This window comes from Gossypium hirsutum, chromosome D09 (genome assembly GCF_007990345.1).
Source record: "Gossypium hirsutum isolate 1008001.06 chromosome D09, Gossypium_hirsutum_v2.1, whole genome shotgun sequence".
NCBI lineage: Eukaryota > Viridiplantae > Streptophyta > Magnoliopsida > Malvales > Malvaceae > Gossypium > Gossypium hirsutum.
In genome coordinates, this window is record NC_053445.1 from 26047778 (window position 1) to 26056395 (window position 8618).

Here is an 8618-nt window from a genome sequence, read left to right on the forward strand (position 1 = left end):
TCTTGGCAACTTGCACATTGGGCTGCTAATAATATCCTTTGACGTCATCCCAGTTTCATTGCTTCTCAAAGCAAAAGGATTCAGTAATGTCCTTGTTTGATGCCCATTTTTATTAGGGTTATCGATGCCAAACTTATACAAGAAAATAAATTTAACAAAACTGAAATAAAGGATTGAATGCGTCTTACCATCTCTCTAATTAACAGTGAGAATAAGTTGATAAGTCAACAAGTATTTAAATTAGGATGAATCTTTAAACATCTGGAGAAAAGGAAAACTTTAAAATAGAATTTTATTGATGAACAAAAACACAACTACAAAGGTTGTCAAACTATTTTATTTATAAGTCAAAGATGCTAGGAAATCTTAAAAGAAATAAAACTCAAAGAATGTGTTTCAACATATATTTTAAATAAAGAAGGAACTAAAGGAGATACAAACTGAAGACATAAACCATGATCTCTATCTAGTCAAGAAGTTCTTTGGCGAAAGGTCGGTTTGTTTCAATGCTACGGAAAGAACTCTACTTGATCTGTGGAGGTCTAATCCAGGAGCTAACATCAAAATTATGGGTACGAATCTATATCTCATTCATGTGACCCATCATCCATTAACAATTTCATTCTTCTCATTCAACTAGTTAAAGGAGAAAACCCAGAAGATATATATTTCCATTTTACAGATTTTGGGGGATAGGTACATGGATTCCCACTAAGTTTTTCTTCGGAAATTCTTGCTAATAATTTAAGAAATGTTATTGGAATTTTTTATATTGCGATGATTTTAGTAAACGAAATATTTGGAATAATTATATGTGTGTTTGAGTTATTTAGTCATGGAGTCAATTCAGTAGAAGTATGATTACTAAACTCCTGAGTATATATCATTACTAAATATAGTTTTGTCAAGCCTTAGTTAAATGACATTTTTCATCTATGTGTTATCCTCGTAGGATATTTCTGATCCCTTTAGGTTAAATGTGCTCAATTACTTCAATTCATTTTGATCTCGTGGTCTCTATTGCATCTTCTCTAATGATAATGATGAAATTATTTGTTTTAGACAAATGACTCATGACCATGTTCCATATTTATAATCTAGACAATACTAAGGAGAGAATGCTATCTACTATTTCCTCGAGCTATGATTTTGTTGGAGACTAAGGTCGATAATTCCTCACGAAAAACAGTGTGTGTAAGTGGTGGTCAAAGTGACTGTGGAAGTGGGTATTTCAGCCGACACTGTGATAAACACAATAGAAAAATAGGGTATGCAAAATTGTTTACGTAATTTTGTTTCCCTATGTTTGTTGAGCTTAGCTCGATAAGAAAATTCACTATCTTTAATCTCAATACAACAAGCGAATTAAGTCCTTATGACACTCTAGCACAACAACCTCACTTTTGTATCTAAAAGTATAGATCACTCACTTCTAAGTTCTTAAGCTCCCTTTGAGAACTTAGTGTTGAGATTTAGTGCTCTTAATGTAGTATTTTCATCTATGCATACTTATATTTTTTGAAGAAATTGGTTTAAAAAAAGATTCATTAATTACATTAATATCTTTTGTATATTTTTCTTACTGGATTTTGCATGTAAAGCAAAATGGAAGCAAATATTGGCTCACTGATTATCTAACGTTTAACTAATACTAAGCGTTATTACGTGGTCGAATCATAATACGAAAATAAAACTTACATTAGTAGATAATATAAACATGTCATTAGTTTAATCGGAAACAAGCAAGTCGATTGAAAGACTAATATGATGTTTATTAAGTCCCATTGGGGAGATACCTTGTCTTGGGTATTGGAACGGATGACTTCCAGAAGATAAAGATATAGATATGACTGACTAAATTGACAGTCTATTGGATATATGCCAAGTAGAATAGATCTTAGATCCGTTTATAGATTTATTCACTTGTGACATTCATAGTGTGACGTAATATCTTGAGTGGATGATTGACTATGTACGTGTGACTCATATAATTTGATGTAAATAAAAACTTAAGTTCAAATAGATAAGAAACTGAAAGTTGGTACTTTGAGTATACGACTTCTACAGTGTCTAGCACCATTCCACAATAGTAGAATTCATACCTCAACGAAAGGTAAATGAAATCCTCTCATCGACATTATATGATAGATGAAAAGTAAAATGTGATCACGAATCATTTGTCTTTGTAATAAATGATTTAATTACTATTTGATAGTAATTCACTTTTCATTAAGGAAGATGTAATGGTTACTATGAGATAAAATAGGATCATATGTGAGAATGAATTTAACCCAAAGAGATTAAAGATACCTTATGAGGGTAACACACTTATGAAAAGGTTATTGGATGAACACTTACTAAGTAGCTTTCCTAATGGTATATAATAAGGGAGATGTAACACCCCTAACCCATATTTGTTACCGGAACAGGGTTTCAGAGCATTACCAGAATTTACAAATTAAATATAGACAATTCATATTATTTAAACAACCGCATCAAAAATCAATCATAAAGTCCCTTACAAGAGCTCTCGAGGCCCAAAACATTCATTAGAAACAACTAAACCGGGTACTCAAAGAATTTTTTGCAAAATCTCAAAATTTTTCCAAGGTGCAGGAGACACACGCTCGTGTGGCCAGGGCGTGTGGGCATTCGAAATAGGGCACATGGTCGTGTCCCAGCCCGTGTCCGTACCCGTGTAACTCTCTAACTGAGGTCACACGGCCAAGTCATACACCCGTGTGCTAGGCCGTGTGAGAAATTTTTAGCATTCTATTTTAAATTTTAAAGATGTAGGAGACACACGGCCAAATCACACGCCCATGTGCTAGGCCGGGTGAAACACACGCCCGTGTCTCTACCCGTGTGGACGAAATAGGCCATTTTCAAGTCTTATTTCTCACCCAATTTGTCTTTCACCTACATTCACACTTTAATACATTTACAAGCCAATAAAATACATCCAAATCAAGCCAATACCAAGTATCATGCATGATATATCAATACATAGAACCAAGTCTTTATTATTTTCATATTAACCTAATACTTAAAAGAACATCTTTATATTAAATATGTCATTTCAACCATTCATCAATATATCTATATGATTTCCATCATTCATTCATTTTAAACACACATCAACCGTATATAGACTCTTATATACTCATAAAAACATATCTATCACAAGCCATTCCAATGGCTAGTTACAACTAAAACACATGTTTGCCATCAATGTCCCAATTCAACCTATACATGTCATTATACCAAAATTTAGTTTGTTACATATACCGAAATGAGCCGAAGGATAGTGTGATGTAGCTCCGACCAACTTCTAACCTTTACGAGCTTCTGAATACTATAAAACAGGGTAAGCATTTAATGCTTAGTAAGTTCGTATAACATAGAATTTAACTTACCATTTAATCAAAATTAAAGTAAGCTTATAAAGCATACTCAAGCAAGATGGCTAAAAGCCCTAGCACATATCATCAATCATGTTAGACATGTATTTCATATAAATGTCAAGGAACATGTGTGAGGCCAACAGTATCAAGTTTCCATGTTCATGACTTTCCACTTCTTGTATTCATATACCAATTCCATATACTTTATGTATATACGGGTAATGATTCATTTCGAATTCATATTTTCTCATGTCAGGATTTTGCCCGTGGAATCATTGAAAAAATCGATGGACACACGGGTAGTACACACAAGGTGTACAAATATGTAATCCGTCAATTCATATTCGGAAATGCTCATATGAGCACTTAAACGGGAAACTCTTTTTCGAGCCATATAACGAGAAGCTCATGTGAGCCATGTAACAGGAAGCTCATTCGAGCTATATAACGGGAAGCTCATAAGAGTTGTAATCGAGAAGTTCAACCGAACCAATATCGGGAAGCTCCGAAGAGCTATTAATCAGGAAGCTCATGAAAGAGCCTTTAGTCGGAAAGCTCCGATGAGCCAATTATCGGGAAGCTCCAAAGAGCCATAAACGGAAAACTCACAAGAATCATATAACGGGAAGCTCGTGAGAGCCAAATATCGGGATGCTCATGAGAGCTAATAACGGGATGCTCTTTCGAGTTGTGGTGTGCCCACAACACATGCAGGACCACAACCAATTTGGGAACCCTGTATCCATCGAATTTGATTTATTCAAATGAGACTTAATATTTGTCGAGCATTGTCGGATATGTGATCAATTTCATATATATGGAATTTACACAATTCACATATACAACATTCAATTCAAACATATAAATATACAAAATTTAGTTACACGAACTTAGCTTGACAAGTGTTCATGTATTTGTAATATATTAATCTGATACCTTCTGTTTTTCTCGTTCTAACTCCGTATTTGGTCTATCCGGATCTATATAAATGAATTTAACATCAATTCATATTCAATTCAATTCAATTCAATTCACACTTTTGGAAAAATTACAATTTTTCCCCATACTTCCATTTAATTACGATTTCATCCCTAGGCTCGGAAAATAAAATTCATGCAATTTAATCCTTATTTCAAGCCTAGTCAATTTTTACATGTAATAATAACAACCCATGTATTTCATAAAATTCAAAATTTTTCCATGAATTTTCCATCTTTACAATTTAGTGCCTAAATCACAATTTCATTAAAATTCACTTTACAAAAGTTGTTTATCTATCAACAACCTTTCATTTTCTACCATAAAACTTCATAATTCATACATATTCATCCATGGAAAAACCAAAATACTTTGATAACTTTACAAATTAATCCCTGAGATAGCTAGATTAAGCTATTATGATCTCAGAAACATAAAAATAATTAAAAATGGGAAAAAGAATACATGTTTAATTGAGCAAAAATAAGCTTGGTATAACTTAATACCCATAGCTAGGGTTTCCATGGATTTTTATTTGGGAAAGATGATATAAAATGATGATATTTCTTATTTAATTAAAATATCATCTTTTATTATTTCATATTTCCAATTTAGTCTTTTTCTTTATTTAATTTTCTATTGATGAATCATCATACTTATCTACTAACTCCTCTTAATGGTCTATTTTCCATATAAGGACCTCCAATTTTGAATTCCATAACTATTTGATACCTATAGCTACTAGAACTCAACCTTTGCATTTTATGCAATTTGGTCATTTTATCAATTAAACATGCATTCGATAAAATTTTCTTAACGAAATTTTTATACGATATTCTTATCATACGGTAAACCATAAAATAATTTTAATATAAATCTTCTTCTAGACTCGGACTTGTGGTCCCGAAACTACTGTTCCAATTTTACTGAAAACAGGCTGTTACAACTCTCCCCCTTAAGAAATTTTCATCCTTGAAAATCTTACCAGTAAAGAGGTTCGGATATTGCTTTCTCATTGTTTCCTTGGGTTCCCAAGTAGTTTCTACTATACCGTGTCGTTGCTAGAGGACTTTTACTAAAGCTACCTTTTTATTTCTCAATTCTTTTGTCTCACGTCCAGAATTTTGTTTGGTTCTTCACTATAAGTCATGTCAGGCTAAATTTCAACATCTGTCGAAGAAATAACGTGTGAAGGGTTTGATCGATACCGTCGTAATATAGATACATGAAAAACATTATGAATTCTATCAAGTTCTGGAGGTAAAGCCAATCGATACACAACAGGTCCGATCTTTCAATAATTTCTTACGATCTGATGAATCGAGGACATAGTTTCCCATTACGACCAAACCGAAGAACTTTCTTCCAATGTGAGACTTTCAAAAATACCTTGTCACCAACTTGAAATTTTATCTCTTTACGTTTAAAATCCGCATAGGATTTCTGACGATCAAAAGCTGCTTTCAAATAATTTCAAATCACTTTTACTTTTTTTTTTCGGTTTTACGGATCAGATAAACTCTATGTATCTTTTTATCAGTGAGCTCAGTCCAATACAATGGAATTCTACATTTACGACCATATAGAGCTTCATACAGTGCCATTTTAATACTTTATTGAAAACTGTTATTGTATGCGAATTCGACCAACGACATATTTCTCCCAATTGCCTTCTAATTTTAAAATACAACACCAAAGCATATCTTCCAGAATTTGTACTACATGTTTGGACTAGCCATCGGTCTTAGGATGAAATGCAGTGCTAAAATGTAATTACGTACCCAAGGCCTCTTGCAACTTGTTCTAGAATTGGGATGTAAACAATGGATCTCTATCAGAAATAATGGAGATTGGTACTCCATGTAACTTGACAATCTCAGAAACATATAATTCTGCTAATCTGTGTAGGGAGAAATCCATACGTACCGGAATAAAATGTGCAGACTTCGTTAAATGATCGACGATTACCCAAATAGCGTATGTTTTTTCGGAGATAAGGGTAACCCCGATACATAGTCCATAGAAATTTTATCCCATTTCCATTCTGGTATCGTGACTGGCTGTAACAATCCTGAAGGTACCTGATGTTCAGCTTTAACTTGCTGACATATCAAACATCTAGATACGAATTCAAAAATGTCGCGTTTCATTCCCAGCCACTAGTACATTTTTTTAAATCATTATACATTTTATTACTCCCCGGATGTACAAACATAGTACCATTATGAGCTTCGTGCGAAATCTTCTGTATAAGCTCTGAATTCTTTGGTACACATACTCTACCTCGGAATAACAGACAATCATTATGTCCAATTTGAAATTCTGAATCATAAGTCATTTCATATTGTACCCGCTTAGCTGGTAACTCATTATCACATTTCTGAACTTTGCAGATTTGTTGCAGAAACATCGATTTAGCTTTTAACTCAGCTAAAATTGAATTATCATCAGATAGTGACAATCAGGTATTCATTGCTCATAAAGCAAATAGAGACTTTCTACTCAGAGCATCTGCAACCACGTTTGCTTTTCCTGGATGATAATCGATAACCAAATCATAATCTTTTAACAATTCAAGCAACCTGTGCTGTCTCAGATTCAAATCTTTCTGCAACATCAAATACTTTAAACTTTTATGATCAATGAATATATAACACTTTTCACCGAACAAATAATGTCGCCAAATTTTCAGTGCAAAAATAATAGCTGCCAATTCTAAATCATGTATCGGATAATTCTTTTCATGTGGTTTTAGCTGTCTAGAAGCATAGGCTCTCACTTTACCTTCTTACATCAGAACACAACATAAACCATTTAATGATGCATCACTGTAGATAACAAATTCCTTACGTGATTCAAGCTGAACTAGAACTAGTGCTTCAGTCAACAGGTCTTTTAACTGGTCAAAATTTGCTGCCATTTATCAGACCACTCAAATTTCACATATTTCTGCAACAACCGTGTCACCAGTGAAGCTATCATCGAAAACCCTTGTACAAATCTCTGATAGTAAACAGCTAATCCCAGAAAACCAACTTACTGAAGCCAAAATTCATATTTGCTAAATTTAGCATATAGTTGTTTCTCGCGTAGAGTTTGCAAAATAATTCTCAAATGATAAGCATGTTGATTTTCATCTTGGGAATATACCAGAATATCATCAATAAATACCACCACAAATCTATCCAAATACGGTCTGAAAATTCTATTCATCAAGTCCATAAATACCACAGGTGCATTAGTCAAGCCAAACGGCATCACAAAGAATTCATAATGTCCGTACCTAGTTCTAAAGGTTGTTTTCAGCACATCCGAGTCTTTTACTCGTAATTGATAATAACCAGAATGGGGATCAATCTTTGAAAACACTGTGGCACCGTTCAACTGATCAAACAAATCATCAATGCGAGGCAATGGATACTTATTCTTGATAGTGACTTTATTGAGCTGTCGGTAATCAATACACAATCTTACGGATCCATCTTTTTTCTTAAGAAATAGAACCGGTGCACCCCATGGTGAAAAAATAGGTCGAGCAAAACCTCTGTCAGCCATTTCTTGCAATTGTGCTTTTAGCTCTTTTAATTCTGTCGGGTCATTCTGTAGGGTGCTATAGATATCGGTGTTGTCCTCGGGACAAGATCTATAGAAAATTCAACTTCTCTGACCGGCGGTAATCCGGGTAACTCTTCTAGAAACACATCAGGATACTCATAGACTACTAGCACTAATTTAATCTTTGATTCAGACACATTAGTATCTAACACATAGGCAAGATAAGCATCATACTATTTTCTGACATATTTCTGTACTAACATAGCTGATATCACATTAGACAAACCATCCAATTTATTAGATTCAATACAGATCATTTCACCATTCTGGCATTTCAACATAATATACTTTTGCTTACAATTTACCACGGCATCATGCCGAGTCAACCAATCCATACCTAGAATTACATCAAATTCATCAAATGGTAATAATATCAAATTAGCCGGGAAACAAAAACCTTGTATTATTAATGGACAATTCTTGCAAATTTTATCCACCATCACATATCTGCCTAGGGGGTTTGATACCTTAACCACAAATTCAGTGGACTCGACAGGAAAATTTTTATTAAACACTAAATTAGTGCAAATGTATAAATGTGTCAAACTAGTATAAATTAAAGCAGTTATATCAGTATCAATAAGAGATAATGTACCAGTAATAACGTCTGGTGCAGAGGCA

General features: G+C 33.6%; 1 long non-coding RNA gene across 1 annotated transcript; it reads left to right on the plus strand.

Annotated features, from left to right (window-relative positions):
• The first annotated feature begins 400 nt into the window (after positions 1-400).
• LOC121221156 (uncharacterized) lies at positions 401-1527 on the plus strand. Its single transcript, XR_005918611.1, has 2 exons — positions 401-572; positions 1102-1527. It is a non-coding gene; the product is annotated as an uncharacterized lncRNA (long non-coding RNA).
• The last annotated feature ends 7091 nt before the right edge of the window (positions 1528-8618 follow it).